The sequence below is a fragment of the Sus scrofa genome, chromosome 14 (genome assembly GCF_054392235.1).
Source record: "Sus scrofa isolate SSC_HxYL_T2T_F1_AM1 chromosome 14, Sscrofa_HxYL_maternal_Yorkshire_Landrace_v2.0, whole genome shotgun sequence".
Classification (NCBI taxonomy): domain Eukaryota; kingdom Metazoa; phylum Chordata; class Mammalia; order Artiodactyla; family Suidae; genus Sus; species Sus scrofa.
In genome coordinates, this window is record NC_139396.1 from 18644305 (window position 1) to 18663252 (window position 18948).

At 47.6% G+C, this 18948-nt stretch overlaps 1 long non-coding RNA gene across 1 annotated transcript in view; it reads right to left on the reverse strand.

Moving 5' to 3' along the window:
- Positions 1–6399, reverse strand: part of LOC146396377 (uncharacterized) — a 63985-nt gene extending 57586 nt beyond the window's left edge. The window contains exons 1-2 of the long non-coding RNA XR_014828256.1: positions 6377–6399; positions 279–381 (exon numbers count right to left, since the gene is read on the reverse strand). This is a non-coding gene — a long non-coding RNA (uncharacterized LOC146396377). The remainder of the gene's footprint in view (positions 1–278; positions 382–6376) is intronic.
- Positions 6400–18948: the final 12549 nt, after the last annotated feature.

Below are 18948 nucleotides of genomic sequence, written 5' to 3' on the forward strand. Positions count from 1 at the left end.
TCCCAAGCTAGTCTGAACCAGTTCCAGTGCCCTTTCATATATGCATGTGCATAAAATCCACTTACACTCTGAGGAGGACCCTCAACACCCACCAGGGGATGTAAGCAAAGGACATCACACATACGTATGTGTGTGTGTGTGTGTGTGTGTGTGTGTATCTTCTGAGCACACATGTACCTTTTAATCCTCAGTGTGAATCACCATACAAACTGACCGCCTAAGTTTACATGTCTCAATAGACACAAATTCTAAAGTTTTACAGACAAATTCCTACTCACCTGGAATTTTCCACTGCCTCTCCTACTGAGACAGGTTGGGACCTGGCACCCTTGGCTGCAGTGGCTGCAGTGGCTGCAGGGAATGCACCTGGACAAACGTCTCCTGGGGAACAAAATACAGCAAAAGTATAAACAATGAGAAAGAACTCTGCTTGCACATTGCGGACAAATCATGGGAAAAATACAACTGCCACTTCTGAAGAACAGAGAGCAAAGGCAGAGGACTATGCATGCCCCCTACATGCACCACACTAAAGGGGTGGGGTGGGCAAGCCCCCTCAGCCACCCCCCGGCCCAATCCCTGGACATGCCCCTATCCTCACCCCATAGAAGGAACTAGCTCACCGCTACTCAGTGAGAAGGTGAATGAGGGAACCTGGTGATTGCTTCAGTGCCTCTATGCTGAAGCAGGTGTCCTGAATAAAGCCTTCACTGAGTTTCTCCTCCAGCATCTTATCAACTGCTCTTGATTAAGGAAGGCCAAGAACTCTAGCTGGTAACACTCCAACTCTATACACATCCAAAACATGGGCCTGAATAAAACAGGTGCAACCTACCTACCAACCAGTTGTCCATGTGGAATACCTACATGTACAGGCTCACGAAAACCAGCAAGTCCTCAGTTGTCTCATGCATAGCCTGTATGCCATGCCATAGCCCTAAAACACAGCCAATCCAGGACTCCTGAACACACACACAGCCTACACCGTTTCTTGGTTTCCAAACACACAGACTTCTCACACCTCTCAGAATACATACCACATAAGCTCCAGGAACTCAAATACACACACAGCCACAAGTAGCCTACACTGACTAAGATACATATACAAATGTCAAACACCTATGGACACACACATCCAGATATTCCCAACCCTTGGACATACAGATGCCCCAAACACTAGGCGTGATGCCACCTCTTCAAAATACAACCACCCTCCTCCTCCCCCAACATAGACACCAAAGGGCACTCTAAGTGTATGTGTGTCAAATGTATGTATGTTTTTACCCTCCCCTGGATAGACACAGACAGACCATCTCTTAGTACCTATTAACAAAAACATTAGGAACAAACACATAACACCTTAGCATTCTCCAAAGGAACATACTTTGCACACTCCTAACAACTCCAAGCCATGCGAACAAGACTTGCGCAGTCATGCACCTGGTGATAGACATACAAACATGGATATGCAAGTAAGACCCATGGACATATCTCCAGAAAACCACATATGAAATGACTTCCATCTATCAAATGATAAGAGGAGCCAGCTCACACACCTGCATCTACTAACACATAACCATAGCACATATTTCTCCTACACATCAATGTAAGTCTCCAACTCCCCTGAATAAACACAGAACCTCATCTCTCCATTAGAAACACACATACGAACTCCTGGAAGAGCACATAGGCAAAGCATTCTCTGACATCAACCTCATGAATATGTTCACAGGTCCTTCTCCCAAGGCAACATAAAGAAGAGCAAAAATAAACCAATGGGACCTAGTCAAACTCATAAGTTTTTGCACAGCAAAGGAAACCAGCAAGAAAACACAAAGGCAACTTTCACAATGGGAGAAAATAGTTTCAAACAATGCCATGGACAAGCGCTTCATCTCTAGGATATACAAGCAACATATGCAACTCAACAGCAGAAAAGCCAACCACCCAATGAACAATGGGCAAAAGACCTGAAGAGACATTTCTCCAAGGAAGATACACAGATGGTCAACAAGCACCTGAAGCAATGCTCAACATCCCTGATTATTAGAGAAGTGCAAACCGAAACGACCATGAGATTCCACCTCACACCAGTCACAACGGCCATCATTCATCAGTCCACAAATCACAAGTGCTGGAGGGGCTGTGGAGAAAAGGGAACCCTCCTGCCCTGTTGGTGGGAATGTAAGCTGGTACAGCCACTATGGAAAACCACATGGAGGTACCTTAGACATCTATACCTAGAACTACCCTATAACCATGCAATCCCACTCTTGGGATACATCCGGACAAAACTTTCCTTGAAAAAGACACATGCACCTGCATGGTCATTACAGCTCTATTCACAATAGCCAAGACATGGGAACCAACCCAAATGTCCATCAACAGATGATTGGATTGGGAAGATGTGGTATACATACACAATGGAATCCTACTCAACCATAAAAAAGGACATGAGGCCATTTGTGTCACCATGAATGGAACTAGAGACACTCATCCTCAGGGAAATAAGTCAGAAAGAGAAACACAAAGACCATAGGACATCACTTATAACAAGAATCTAATATACAGCACAAATGAACATTTCCACAGAAGAGAAAATAATAGACTTGGAGAATGGACTTGTGGCTGCCCGGGGAGAGAGGGAGGGAGTGGGAGGGATTGGGAGCTTGGGGTTAACAGGTGCAAACTATTGATCTTGGAATGGATGTACAATGAGATCCTGCTGTGTGGCATTAAGAATTCTGTCTAGATACTTACACTGCCACACAACAATGCGATGAAAACCTGTGCATACATGTATGTGTAACTTGGTCACCATGCTGTACAGCGGAAAAAAAATAAATGAATAAATAAATAATAAATAACAAAGAAACACACATGTGCACTTCCCCAAATATTTAGGCCTAAAATATCCCTACTGAAAAATACAAGTGCATAGCCCCAGCAAATATGCTACCAAATGACCATGCCCCTTGAATACACACACAAACTCATACAAACAACTCCTCTCCACAAGCCCCAAATATACCCACAATTACCCAGGACACTACAAATATGGCAACATATAACCTCTATGCATTTGGTTCCAAATACACATATAATACATGCTCTGCATATACATAAAATCACACTCCCCCCCCAGCCTTCATGCAAATACAGAAGCACAGAAACACAGGACAGCCACCTATGGAATATTCACCAGTCTCATAAAAGTTTCAGACTTGCCCTAAACACATCAAAAGACACACACACAGCTCCTGAAAAACTGCTACACAGAAAAGCCAAGAAGCATACAACATGCTACAAATACACAAATAATCATCCTAAAGATAAGGATAGATTCGGACACTTAAAATACATGAAAAGTCCCACTGGGGGTGAAAGACAAGGTTTAACAGAGTTTGGGGAACTGGTGTAAGCTGAGGAGCACTCAAGGAATGGAACCCAGCTATGATCTACACTAACTTGAAGGAAGACCAGGGGCCTGTATGTGTCAGACATGCTGAAGCCACAAACCCCCATACTTAAAACATAGGACAACACATAGGAAGAGTAAATCCTGTTGCATGAATCATGGAGTTAGTAGTCCTTGAAAAGCAGCATTTTTTCACATACCCACGACAGAAATATAGATGACAGGGGACAAAACTAGGTAAATGGGGACATTAGCTGGAAACCTGAGATGAATTGCCATATTGTACATGTTACCACACTCCTGGTAATACACACAGGACTTCAATAGCATTGTTGACTGACCTGGGTAAGCCATGTAGGGGCAAAGTGAGGGACAAAAGATGTAAGCCTTGACATCTGCCCCCAAATGAGGAAGAAGGCAGACTTCTCCCTTCTCCTCTTTTCCTTGGATTATAGAAATGGAGCTCTCTTGGTTCTTGGGGCTGCTCTGCTCCCTTGCCAGCCTACTTCTCTCTCTCTCACAAGTGTCTTATGCTAAAAAACTCGCTCATTGCCTGCTGCTTTGTCTCAAGCTGAATTCATTCCGCAATGAGTCAGAAAAGCCTGAGCATCATGAGTCCTGACACTGGGAGAGAGGTTTTTCCTTAGAAGACAGTGGTTTTGAGGAGTTTGAGTCATTCTTTTGTGGCACAGAAGGTTAAGGATCCAACTTTGTCACTGCAGCCATCCAGATCGCTGCTGTGGCATTCAATCCTGGGCCTGGGAACCTCCACATGTGGCAGATAAAACCAAAAAAAGGAAAAAAAATAATCATTGTTTTCCAGTCCACTCCTAACCTGGGATCCTGGGTTCAAGTGCCAAGCTACCGTGCAGGTTGATTCAAGTCCCACTCTCAATTTTGGCTGGGTTGAAGTCCCGGCCACAGAGTTTCACTACATTCCCCACATATACAACAGAAATGGATTGTACACCCAAACGAACAGACCCCCGTAATGACCAAACATGGCCCTTATGCATAGGCAGATAATCCAAGTCCACCGTTAGACACACAATCCCAAAACTCATGGGTGAAAACACCACGTGCCAAATATTCCCCTGAACACCAACTTACAAACACCTAAACACCAACTCCTTGAGTGTGCCTCTGTTACATCTCAAAACCCTTCAAATATAACACTCACCCTTAAAAACGTTCACCAAAACACAGGCATGAACTCCCCTTATACACACATATCCATAGACCTAACCAACCCAGATATCTGACCACCCACCAGACTCCCAACAACCTATTAAATATGTCTGAACCCCATCTAGGCTTGTGCATCATTCATGATTTACATCAGACTACAAAGAGATGGTGAGCACTACATTCAGGAAAGTTGTCCCCACCATGGACCCAAGCATGCCTTTTGAATATGAGCATTGACAGTAATTTTTATGTTCTGAAGGAGACACCAATGAAACTATGATCATGTACCTTGGCTCTTCACTGATTTTCCAGTGACCTGCGCTACTTCCTGGGAAGTGCATGAGGGTTTTCCAATTGGAAATGTTTCTGTCTAGCTTTCCTACTCTTGAGAACTGCATGCTGGATTGGCACACATTTGAATGGCCCACAAACTTTATGCACCTGCCTCTGGAGGCCCTGCAATCACTCAAGTCTTCATGCAGCCCGACCCACAGTGCTGCCAATAAACTGTGGTGAAACACTGCTCCGGACCTTAACTCCATGCCGGCATGAACCCACACAGAGGAGGGCCCAGATATCCTACAGAGTGTAAAAGAGTGCTGAGGGCTCACACCCAACACGTGAAAAGTCCCCATATGCCTTACCAGGGCCTTCACAGAATTAAGCAGAAAGGCCACCATGACAGGCCCCACCCCCAGGCGGGCCACCCGTTGGGAAACCACCCTCTGCCCTCATGCATGTGCTACTGGATTCCCAATCAGACCCGCCTCAACAGATGCTAGGAGCGGTTGGTGGAGGGTAGTCCCTGCACCTGACAGCCCTAGCCACTAGCGGACATGTGCATGCTTGCTGGCATGGGATGTGTGAATACCTAGCCCAGGAATTCTTTCAAGAGAGGAATATAATGGAGAATTGGCATCCTCTGGGGAGTTTTTTTGATATGTCTTCTCATTGCGATCTTTCTGACCTTCTCCTCTTCAACCTGTCTCTTGTGAGATGATCTCCCACATTCAAATTGCAAACTTGAAAACCGTCCATTTAGATATGATCCCCATGAAAGAGTTTGGAGAGCTCCAGCCTAAGCACAGTATCCTCAATTTGGGCCAAGGGCATTCTGCCCTTTGGGCTGCAGTTCCTTAGTTTTGCTTACTGTTTTTTCTAGAAATATTAGGTCCTTTTACCTAGCAAGCCTTAGGGTTCCATTAAAAAGAATTTCTAGCAATGAATTGTAGACATGGAAAACACTCTGAGAGAACTTTCTCCTGTTTCCATGCCTAGAGCTTTTCCAAATGCATTTATTCTACTCGAATGTTTTGCTCTCAGTGTAGTTAGTTAATGCATGGAAGTTTTTCAATAAAGGTTGATTCATAGGTGTTTCCTTTGTAAGGTTTTGGTTATCCTTGTGAAGTAAACTTGACAATCTTGGCCAATTATAGCACAGCAGGTACTTTGGGAACAATTGTACTCTCCCTCCCTACTTCTTTGACTACATCACAGAATTTCCGTTGGCAATCAACCAACCAACAAATAGGAGCAGATTCAACTTACTGACCTGACATTGTCATACTTTGCAAAGAAATGTGAACCATCAGGACCGTTCTCCGGTTAGCTGCAACGTTGGAGCATTTCTTCATCAACAGGATACCTCTCATGAGCCCTTACATCTAACAACACCCAGAGCTCCCAAGGGCACAGACTTGAAACGTCCACAAGACACAAACCTGGAATCTCTCAGTGCCTTTAAATTTCCATCAGGAAGTGGGAGATTACCTGTCTTCTGATGCTTGTGATCCATTTCCAGAGATGTTTCTCCTCAGCTGTCAGTGCCTGTCCTGAAGCTCTCTGCAGGAATAATCAGAGATAAGGGTCCAAAAGACATTGAGACACCCACATGCATGACTGGTTTTCCCTAATTACATTTCAGCTAATTTGATTATCTCTGCCTCTAGGATGTAGGGTTTTGAGGTAGTAAACAAAAATTGATTGCAGAATTGGGAATGTCACTTTTCCACAATGTGATTTTCTATCAGGGTCCCTGAGAAGATGCATTCAAATACTATATCAGAGCTATGAGTGAGGATCTTATAAATAATCAGTTGAATGGCTGAAAAAGGGGAGGAGACAACAAGAAGCCTGCCCTTCTTGAGAGCCTGGGTACAATGCTTGCCTCACCAATCCTCTCATATGAAGTTATTGGTTGAAAAACATTTAAAATTTTCATTATAAGAGCTCAAATACAGAGAAATATTTCCAAATTGTTTATTTTTTCAATCCCCCATCAAGAGGTACTTGATAGAAAGCTCACCATGATATTGCTTGAAATCCTCTCACCTCAGCTTCTCACTCTCTTTTGAGTCCATTTTTCTTTGCAAGGGCTAAGAAGCTTCTGAAGCATCTTCCCAAGTCTTTTTCTCAATGTGGGACACTCCTTATAAACCTCTCTTGCCTTCCCCGACACCCTAACATCAGTAGGAATTGTAGTGGTGCTACAGCAGAGAATGAATTTCACCTCCCAAGAGATTTGGTTGCAGTCCTATTAGGTTTCCACCCCTTATCTCCCTTGGCAAGTTTCCTAATTGTCCTCTCTTCTCACCACACAAAACATGACTACTCATTCATATCATTAGGAGAGTGATAAGGTGACATTAATTCCCAACATGAAAATAAGAGTCAGAGAACTGTTTTTCATTTGTCTCTGTTTTGTTTTCTAAGGGATGCAGATGGGACCATGGGTAATGATGAGCCTAGATTCTCAAGAGGAAGGTTATGGGATGCAGACAGGAAATTCACAAGCTTATAAGCAGGGCTTGCAAGCCAGGTCTTAGGTGGGATTGGCTTTGTCCAAAAGGAGAGTGGACATTGCTGGATAAAATACTGGCACTCTCTCAAGGTGCACATGCATTTCATGCGTAGTTGATTTTTTAAATCCTAGAAATACAAGGAGTTTCCAATGTGGCTCAGCAGAAACGAACCTGGCAAGTATCCATGAGGATGTGGGTTTGATCCCTGGCCTCCATCAGTGAAATAAGGATCTGGTGTTGCCTTGAGCTATGCTGTAGGTCACAGACACAGCTTGCATCCCACATTGCTGTGGGTGTGCATAGGCCTGCAGCCGTAGGTCCGATTTGACTCCTATTCTGGAACTCACATATGTTGCAGGTCTGGCCCTAAAAAGGAAAATAAATTAAAGACCAAAAAAAAAAAAACAGATCTCTGGGATATTTAGTACATTAACTTGTCTTCTTGTCCCTTATTTCTGTCCTTAACCCCACGAAGCACAAACACTCAATACTCTATCTGCCTCTTCCATTGACATTTCATCCTGCAGATTTGGGGTCCCTTTGTCATTTTATTTTGGGTTGGACCAAAATGCACATTTCAGTTTCTAGTCCAAGTTCTCATCCTCTCTAGAACTGCTCACTACTAAACGCCTAATATGTTACCCTTTTTGGCTAGTCTTGCCAGATAAATGCTGATTCAAAGTGAAAGGTAAATTTCAGATAAATAGGGAAAGAACTTTCAGTAAAGATATGTCCAAAATGTTGCATAGGACAGAGTTAAGGCTAAAGGCAGGCACTGTGTATAGGAAATGAAAAATTCAAATGGAGCTGGATATTTACTTTTGATATTGCCTGGGTTTGAACACTCAGTTCTTTCAGTTCCTTGAATTTCAAGAAAATGTAGAAACTCCCATAATAAAGGTTAGTCCAGTAACAGAGGAGCCACAATGGCAGTATGAAGGCGACAAAAATAATATACTCAGATATACGGAGACAAGATTTAATTTTCTATTTTTCCTTTTTACTTTTTTTCAAGATGAACTCTTACCTTATAATTGTTAAGTTTTCCATTGCAGTTGATTTACAATGCTTTGTCTATTTCAACTGTACAGCAAAAGGACCCTGTCATACAGACACACACATACACATACATATACACATATATTATACATATATATTTGCTTTCTCACATTATCCTCCAACATTTTGCATCCCTGTGCACATTTTAATTTTCAGAGACAAAGAAATAATTTTTGAAAAGGCAAATGGATTGCACTCAATGTTCCTTGCCCAAAAGATCTCTGAAAAGATGTGAATGAAACAGGTATCTCTGATCCCTGGTGGGAAAGAGGACTGAGTGGACAGGGGAAAGAGGGGGGAGGAGGACTCAACACTGCATATTCTATCTCGCACAAGTGGACTGTGATCCCTGAGAAGGGAGGATTTGTGGAGAATATTATATTCAATCATTAAAAAGGTAAAACATACAATACTTATCAGCAATGTCATAATACGGGAAACACGTCAGACTGATCTCTGGTCTTGGACACGTGGGCTGTGCAGCGGCTTTTTGGATAGGCTGGGCCTTTCCAGCACAAGGGAACATGAGGAAGGTGGGTCCTGCTGGATGCTGGTTGGCACACAAGACGGCTTCCTTAGGAAAGATGGACACACACCAATCACAAATGGTGGGTCTGCTGAGAGAAGCCAAACCATAAACATTGGGTTCCAGGTGGCCATGAAAACCCAAGTGGTTATCAGATGATAAATGGTAAATTTTGTTCAGAAAGTCTGGCCTCTGGGAAGGAAGCCAAGAGCCAGGAGGGAAGCTGAGCAGGTTGAAAGACAACAAACAAGTTGATGAATAACGAAGGGAAAGGGAACATCAAGACAAACCTTGGTGCTGTGACTCTGAAAACCAACACATACATTGCCTGACGAGGCACTCGACAATTGTCTGGCCCCTGCATAAGGTGGAAGAAACGTCTGGTTCTTGCCTCCCTGCAGAGGCCAGAATGGAATGGCACCCCACCCCCACCCAGGCTCACCTGCCCTCGGCCCCTCCCCCACTGCAGAATGACTGGAGGCCCGCATTCTACTGTTGAGATTCAAACTTGGGCTCCTTTACTTGCGTCCTGAGCATCTGTTGGGGCAGGTTCCTTGCTGGGTCCTGCTCTTGACTGTCCACGTTGAGGCCACCAGCCCGTGGTGGTCCAGGCCCATGCCTGTGGGAATGGCTTCAGAAGGCGGTAAGCCTCTAGACAGGGGCTGTTTTCCAAGAGAAAGGGCCTCCCTCAAATCCCTGGGTTTCCGTTGGGACCCTTCACTGTGGACATGGAGTTGGACTGAAGGAGAGGAAGGCGAGAGCATTGCACCCCAGCGAGATCTCACTTGGGGAGCCTAAGGTCGTATAGAAATCTGAGGCTGCCCTGGGGAGGACAGCTGCTTGGAGTTGGAAAATGAGAATCTGCTCTGGTTGGGGAGGCAGGATGGCAGCAGGCAGGTTGGCGGTTTCTAGAAGGGAGACAAGCCACTTGGAACATGTGTGTAGCCAGTGTCCTCTTGCTATTCAATTTTATAACAAAACTTACTAATTTCAACCAAAAGAGGTGAGTCGTTTGAAACGGGGAAAAGATTAAATTTTAGAAAATTTGTAAGAAATGACATCTTGTGGAGTTCCCACGGGGGTGCAGCAGGTTAAGGATGTGGCATTTCCACAGTTCCAGCTTAGGTGGGATTCAGTCCCTAGCCTGTTTCTCTATGCTGCAGTTACAGCCAAAAAAAAAAAAACCAGAAAACCTGACATTTCATTGTACTCATGCCTACAGAATCTAGGCAGAGAGGCTGTTTTCACAACTAGACAATTAATTGTTATTCCTAAGCCATTCATTCCTTAACAGTTCTAATCTTTTATATGTGTTAATCTCTCTTTAAGAAACATAAGAATCTTGCCAATACCTACGGTTTTATCAATGAACCCATTTTATCAACTGTCAGTGCCATGGCTATACATGTAAGAAATCTAAAATATATATGTGTGTATTGCATATCCCGAGTTTGCTATTTTTCTGTCTTTTGCTTCTTAGGGCCACACCTACAGCATAGGGGAGTTCCCAGGCTATGGGTCTAATCAGAGCTACAGCTGCTGATCACAGCCACAGCAATGAGGTATCCAAGCCATGTCTATGACCTACACCAGAGCTCACAGCAATGCCGGATCTCTGACCCATTTAGTGAGGCCAGGGATCAACCCTGCATCCTCGTGGATACCAGTCAGATTTGTTTCCACTGTGCCACAACAGGAATTCCTTGGGTTTGCTATTTTGCATATCACACTCTCCCTCCCTCAATCAATCCAATGGTGCTGGGGGGTGATCAGTCTTGACACAGACACCTTTCCTGGGTTCCCCTCACAGAGCCCTGTTCTGGACCCCATACCCACTTCAGCCACCCCTCTCTCCTCACTCCTTTCTGCAGTGAGCTGCTCTAGGCCCCACCGGACAGCTGCTAACATACTCTACATGGATGAAACATCGCAGTAGGTTATGTGACAGCAGGTTATCTGGTAGAGCTGCATGAACCAGAGGGACTCAACTCTTGGCCACGCTCAGGCTGCACACACCCCAAACACTTTGCTTCCTGATAGCAGTGACTTTCAAACAAGATTCTTACTCAAGTCCCAGAGAATAATGCAGACATGGGTGCTAGCTGCATGTACATTTCATAAGAAAGGACTTATGATCTTACAATAAATCTAACCACACATTATAAAATTCATCAACCAATAAATGAATCATCTCAGGGACATGTACAGTACAAATACTTTCATCTCAGTCTTTCAGAGGTTTCTTAAAATAGTTTTGGAAATTATTTGACCAGGGGGAAGGGTTGGTCAGGGGATTTAGAAAGAGCCCATCACACATTCCCCATCGGAAAACAATGTCCTGGAAGGCAGCAACAATGGCTTCCTGCCACCAGCACAAGAGCAACAAGACTAGGGTCAACTCTGCACCCCCTGAAAACATGCCCAGTAACTGGTAGAGAGTATTTATGCTCCAAAAATATGAGACTCCCTCCCCCAGTATGAGGATACTCCAAGAATCACTCACAGAGTCCCATCCTCTCAGTTTACAATAAAGAAACAATGGCTGGAAGAAGTGGAGTCATTGGACCAAGGTCACCCAGTAGCTTGGAGTCCAAGTAAATAAATTTATTTAGCAAACAAGGGTCTGGAAACCAGTGCAGTAAAGTCCTCATCATCAGAGTGACTTTATCATTCTTCAGCCAGCCAGACATATATTTGTTCTATTAAACTTTCACCACACAGCCTTGGCTTTAATAATGTCACATGCATTCCTCTTCTCTCCCCAGAAGAGTGATGCTCTTTGAGGCACAAGATTCCCTCCAAATTCCATGTTAACAGTCCAGGAGAGCCTGGCTCTGCTGGGTGAGGAAGGACCACCACCTGACTGAGTGCTGCTGGAGGCAGCAAGCCAGCTGAGCAATGCCTCAGGTCCTGAGTGGACTCACTGGGAAGGCTGGTCTTGGCACTCATCAGGGGCTGTCGCAGCAGCTGCATGTCTGTCATATCCACATTAGGTGTCCAGGGCTGATTGAGGGGCCAGAGTGTAGGAGGAGGCTGAGTTTTGGCTGTACTCTTAAGACCTAGGAGAGGTACAGGACAACACCCACACCCTCACTTCAACACTGGGAGAAAGCCTGAGACCAAAGTGAACCATGAAGGTCAAGGGTGGATGCTGCAGGAATAAGGGGATAAAGCTCTGTCTTCCTCATTGAGCACCCTTGCTGGGTAGATCTCTCCTCTGGGACTGTGACCCTCTCTCTAAGCCAAACTGTCACCAGTCTGAGGTCTTATGTGAAGATGGATCTTCCACATATCAAATTAGGTTTTAGGCTTAACAAGCATCTTCTTGGCACATACTTAGTGGGATGACATTAGTGATGGGGGCCAAAACCCTGCTGTAAGCCATGGTGCTCCATGGCCTGCAGGGTCCTTCGGTGGGGGAGAACTGTGGTCCAGTGACTGCAGGGGCCTACTTGCCATGGGCAGAGACCCAGGATGTCAGTCATCACATATGTGTTTCATCAGAGGGGTCACGTGCTTCATGGTAGGCGAACCAGGAAGGAGCATGTGCTAGGAGCTAGGATGCAAGGGCAAGGCTGTCTAACCTCAGTTACTGACCGCAGCTGCATTTTCCATGGGCCACATGCTGTTGGAACTAGACTTTGGTGCAAGCAAGTTTAGAGGGGTTCTCCATGGTGGGAGCTGTGTTCTCTCCTGATGGCACTCTGCCCATGCCAGCCTTGTGGTGTGAAGACAGAATGAGGATTGGGTGGGCTCAGTTTCTCAGCTGTGAAACCTGTATAAAAGGAGCTGAAACTCAGATATTCAGGCTTATGGACTGTCAGTGAGACTATGCTCCTTACCTCTGATCCTTTCCTTCTTCCTCATCCTACTTCTTCACCAGTGAGCCTGAAAAGTAGGCATGGATATAGGAATGGAGGATGGAGCCTCCAGCCCAGCAGCACAGTGGTGCTGACCAGTGAGGCATGGAAGTCCTCATGTGTTGCCGAGGCTCATCGTCCAGCATAGATGCAGGCAAAGCCCAGTGAAGATTTCAAAGTCAAGAGGAGAGTGTACTCAGAAGGCTGTGCCTGGACATCTCTGACTCTAGAATGAAGCTTCTCAGAGGCAGAGGGGAAACCAGTCAGTTGGTTAGAGAAAAGCCTTTAGCTCTGCCACTTAAACTAACAGACTTACAAATTACCTGACAGGCTTTGGGACAACACGAGGAAGCCTCAGAAGACTAGCGTCAACTTCCTAGCAAGTTTTGTTCTAACAAGAGGGGGAGGAAACCCTGTATTTTAGCAAATAGCTGGGAGAGGAGGAACGAGCCAAGTGAAAAGGCAGATGAGGCTGGCAGCCCCGGGCAATCTTCAAAAAATTACTGGGAGAAACCCAGGGGGAGCGAGGAAGCTGTTGATGGGAGGTTCTGTTCCTGGTGGGGGTGGGGTGGTTGCTGTTCTGCTGCAGAACTTGGAAAGCTGTGTCAAGCCATGGTGCTTAATTTAGCTTGGCTTGGTCTTTCTCAGGTGGAGCATTTGACAGGCACCTGCAGAGCTCTCTCTGGACCCCAGAGAGCTCAGACTACAAATCATCATTAGCAAAAGGTTCACAGCTTAGGTTAAGAAATGAGAAGGGACTAGGTCCATCTTCAGCAGATGAAGAAACCAGGAGGCACTCTTTTCTGCACAGAAGCCAAAGACAGCAGCCTTAAAATGTCTTGGGCCAGTTTGAAGAAGTATAGGGAAAAGAGCAATGGTTGTAAGGAAAGCAGGGCCCTCAATTTTGTTTGGAAGTTGCTTATTATAATTGCGGATTCCATCATCATCTGGGGTGTGGGAACCCTTGAGAATAGAAAAGGGGATTTCGGAAGTTTTAACGCACAGCCTATACATGGTGAAGAGATAGGAAATGCCATGAAACCTGAAGGTGCCACCAATGCAAGTTACACACTTGTTAGCTGACAGTGGGGCTTTGGATGCCATTTTTCAGGGCGAAAAGCAGTCTGTCTAAAGGGTAGAAGGTGTCCCTAGAACATAGAAACTCTGTGTCACAACCCATTGACCGGAGACAGCTTTTAATTGACCGTGGATGTTTGAGGCTAGAGTCTGGTGAATTTATGCACTTTTAATGGCAACTTGGAGGAGCTGAACCAGGACATGTGCTGCTCTTTTCTCTCTTTGACTCCTTGTCCATCGTCCTCCTCTACACACTGCAAGCCTTCTGCCATAGTCTGTAACTGGTGACAACCGTGCAGATTTAAACTGCAAGAGAAGCATCAGGCTCTGCAAACTCCGCATTTCCAAAATCGCTGTTTGGACTGTAAGCTGACCAAATAGGCACATTTAGGATTTGGGCTCCTGTTTCTGATCCAGAAATGCAGGCCTGGGAAAAGATGCTTCTCTATCTTGACACAAAGCTTTGTCTTGACAATTCATTGGAGCGTTGAGAAAATGGAACACAGAAGTCTGAGAGTTGGTGCAGCCCAATTTGGAAGCACGGGGAGGCTCCACATCCATTCCGGGGAAAATGAATTATGCTGCAGGTTCCAAAGAAGATCCTGACATTATCAGGAGCCGCTCTCACTAGGGCCCTCTGGTCAGGACCAGCCAGAGGAAGAAAAAGGAGGAGAGAAGAGATGCTTTTCAGGTATCTTAGGTCTTGAGTTGATGATGGGAGGGAGCTGGGTGAGAAATTTTACAAATTTATAACACATTGTTACGATCCCTCGCCTCCTCAGCTCCTGTCTGCTTGACAAGGACAATACCCCTTCATGAAACTATGAAATAAAATGGTAAGTGGCCTCACAATGAAATTACCTGAAGCAATGGCCTGATATGTTACAGAGTTTTGGGAGCAACATTAAAAAGGCATTTGTAACTGGCCACCTCCATGGCTCCAAGTGGAAGCTGATGCAGGCCTTCTCAGTCCCAGGGCTTTTGTGAGAGTTGGCCCCTCATGACCACTCTTGGCAAGCCAGGCCTGGGACCCTGGGGACCCCACCTGGGAAAAATTCCTTTTAAAGAGTCACAGCCCCTCTAACATGGACATTCTAGCAAGAGTCACGTCTGGGCAGAGGGTCAGAGGCATTCGCACCTGGGAGAGGACGAAGGAGGAGCCCAGCACCAAAGGTGGCTGGAAGTTGGCAACTGTCCCCACAATAATCTAATTATTACTCTGCTCCTGTCCCCTCCTGAATAACTTTTTTATTGAAGTAGAGTTGATTTCCAATGTTGTGTGTCAGGTGTGCAGAAAAGTGATTCCATTATACCCCTGCATGTGTATATCTAGTCTTTTCCAGATTCGTTTCCATTACAGGTTCGTAAAAGATGCTGATAGGTTGTCTATTTGATATTTAGTAGTGCTGATACCGTCCTCAATCTACCATAACTGGGCGCATCTGAATGACACCCAACGCCCCTCCTTCCTGAAGGCTTTCCTCTCAAGCTGGATGCCTGTCAAGATTCCTGCGCTGTGTGACAGCCCTCTCACTGCTGGCCCTGCAGTCAGCCCCTTCTCCACTTCCTCTAGCTGTCCTCTCACCTCATCACCATCCACCCCGCCTTATTCCCACCTCATTACCGACCTCCCACTTCATCACAGCTGTCACCATCCCATCGTCACCCTCCTCCTTCACCCCCATCCTCCCACCTCACCGCAGATCTCCTAACCACCCTCTCAGCTCAACTCCACCATCCTCCCACCTCATCTCCGTATTCCCACCTCTTCGATGTCCTCCCCACTTCATCACTGGCATCCTCCCACTTCACCACCACCCCCCCATCTCATCACCAACCTCCCATCTCATCACCATCCTCCCATCTCATCACCATCCTCCCCACCTCACCACCACCCTCACATCTCATCTCCGTCGTCCCCACCGCCCCCTCACTCCCTCAGCACCACCACCTGCTCCCCACTGGTTCTTCTGACGCCCTGGACGCCTCTGCCCCCCCCCCCCAGGCCTCCTTCTTCTCCTCAGCAGTTCAACTCTCACCTACAAAGCCCATTAACAATTCCCTGCTCATAAAAGTACAGTCTGGGAAATAAAGCAAAGTCTACCTTTTCTTTTCCTTTGTGCTTGGCCGGGTTTCAGTTGCTTGCAGGGTGCAGTGCAGAGACACCACGCCTGCACTGCAGACCCCAGTTAGGGAAGCAGCTGCGCCAGCCGTTAAAAAACGGTTCCTGAGGAAACTAAGAGCAACACCGCGATTCAAGATGGCAGCAGAATGTGAACTAGGCTGTGCCTGGGATTGGGTGTGAGCCGTGTGCCCCCGCCTCCCGCGGCCTGCCGAGGCCCCGCCCCCCCCAGGAAACAGCCTGCCAAGTCCCCGCTTCCCCCGCTCGGCCTGCAGAAGCCGCGACCCCCAGTCACATAGCCTGCCGAGGCCCCGCCCACCTGGCACATGGCCTGCCGAGGCCCCGCCTCCCTGGCACGTGGCCTGGTGAGGCCCCACCTGTCAGCGCGCGACCAGCCGAAGCCCCGCCTCCCCGCGCGTGACCTGCCGAGGCCCCGCCCCCCATGAAACGGTCTGCCAAGGCCCCGCCTCCCCTGCTTGGCCAGCAGAAGCCTCGCCACCCAGTCGCATCGCCTACCGAGGCCCCGCCCCCCGCGCGCGGCCTGCCGAGGCCCCGCCCCCCTGGCACAGGGCCTGCGGAGGCTTCTCCTCCCTGGCACGCGGCCTGCCGAGGCCCCGCCTTCCCGCGCAGGGCTTGCAGGAGCCGTGCCCACCTGGCGCTTGGCCTGCTGAGGCCCCGCCCCCCCAGTACTTGGCCTGCCTAGGCCCCGCCTCCCCGCGCGGCCCGCAGAATCTGCTCCCCCAAGTCACATAGCCTGCGGAGGCCCCGCACCCCCGGCGCAGGGCCTGCCATACCCTGCCTCCCCGCGCGCGGCCTGCAGAAGCCTTGCCCACCTGGCACGTGGCCTGCCGAGGCCCCCCCCTCTTCCGCGCGAGTCCCGCAGAAGCCGCGCCCCCCAGTCACACAGCCTGCCGAGGCCCCGCCCCCCCGTACAAGGACTGCCAAGGCCCCGCCTCCCTGGCACGCGGTCTACGGAGGGTCCCCCTGTCAGCGCGCGGCCTGCCGAAGCCCCGCCTCCCCGCGCGCTGCCTGCCGAGGCCCCGCCCCCCCCACGTCATGGCCTGCCGAGGCCCTGCCTCCTCGCATGGCCTACCGAGGGGGTTCCCCCCCCCACCGCACAGGGCCTTTTTTTTTTTTTGGCTTTTTAGGGCCGCAACCACAGCATATAGAGGTTCCCAGGCTAGGGGTTGAATCGGAGCTGTAGCTACCAGCCTACACCACAGCCATGGCAGCATGGGATCTGAGCCACATCTGTGACCTACACCACAGCTCATGGCAATGCTGGATCCTTAACCCACTGATCAAACCTGCAAGCTCATGGTTCCTAGTTGTTTCCATTGCACCATGACGGGAAGTCCAGAAATTCAAATAATTAAAGTTAAAAATTGGAAAATATTTTAATCATTAAATTGTTAATGTTTTCTCTTTGTTCCTCCTTTGGAACGTGACATCTTTTCTTTTGTCCCAAGATATATGTATCAGATCTTCTGGCTACTGACTGACAACTAGGAGGTATATTTAGTTTTAGTCATTGATGATGGAAAACAACTGTTCACATGAAAGCTCTTCCAAACGTGGAGGGAGTCTTTGTGTGATGTTTTTATTTTTAGGCTAACTGTGCATTGATGTGCTTGAGAATTCTGGAATGCCAGTCTTGCTATATTTAGTTTTCAGTATCATATAGTGTTGTTCTGTCGGTTGCTTTTTATTCTTTTTGTCTTTTTAGGGCTGCACCTGCAGCATATGGAAGTTCCCAGGCTAGGGGTAGAATGAGAGCTGCAGCTGCCCCTCCACCACAGCCATAGCCACAGAAATGTGGGGTCCAAGCCTCATCTGCAACCTACACCACAGCTTACAGCAGTACTGGATCCTTAACCCACTGAGCGAGGCCAGGGATGAAACCCACATCCTCATGGTTCCTAGTCAGATTTGTTTCCACTGAGCCATGACAGGACCTCTATTCTTTCTGAATAATCTCTGTTCTCTGAGACATGAGCTGGTCACCAGTGCTGACCTCCTCCCAGTGATGGTCTTGCTGTTTAACCAGCAGGAATCAACTGTTGAATATTGATGTGAGGGGGAAGAAGGAAACTAGTGGAAGAACACTGGGATGTCATGATTGGACAAAGATCATGCTGGCACAATAGCACAAGATAGAAAAAGAACCGTAATTACCCCAGGTGGGAGAGAAAGTGCTGGGAAACACTGAAGTAGCAATTACAGTATTGATTCTTGGATGCCCTGTGCCATGGGCCTGCTGGCACCCGTGCTTTTTATTGTGCCATTCCAGCTTTCAGAATCCTGGGGGAGACCGTGGAATCAGTTGTTTCCATCTCTGCCAATGGCCATGACAGGGCACAGGCCTTGGCCAAGCCTGGCCCATGGTGGCGCTGCTGGGCACAGCCCTGGGAAAGAGGGTGTTCTGAGCAGGGCAGCTGCAGATGTGCAACAGAAACTGTTGACATCCACAAGCCCAAATTAGCTTCTTTGTAAAACTGGGTTCCCCAAAGACTGAACGAGATGCTCCACGTGGAAGTTCTCTGTGTGCAGCCCAAGCCCTGAGCATGACTCAGGTCCTAAGCATAGTTTGGGTCCCAATCAGGGGATGGTATTGGGTCCTGCCTGGGTCCCAATCAGGGGATGGTATTGGGACCTGCTTCCCTGTCCAGCCTTCCTCAGTTGAGCTGTAGGTAACCACTGAAGTGCTTCAGACAGACTGCACCAGCATCACACCCCACCCCACCCTCAGTGCTCCTGGTGATGGGGGGCCAGCCCCCAGGTGTCTCCCCACCCATGCTCAGACTCTGCTCTCCTCCGTGAGACAGGACACACCTTCTCCTCTGTGGTGGAGTATTACCTCTGTGTCTCTTGGCTCCTGTACTCTGCTTCCTGTAAGG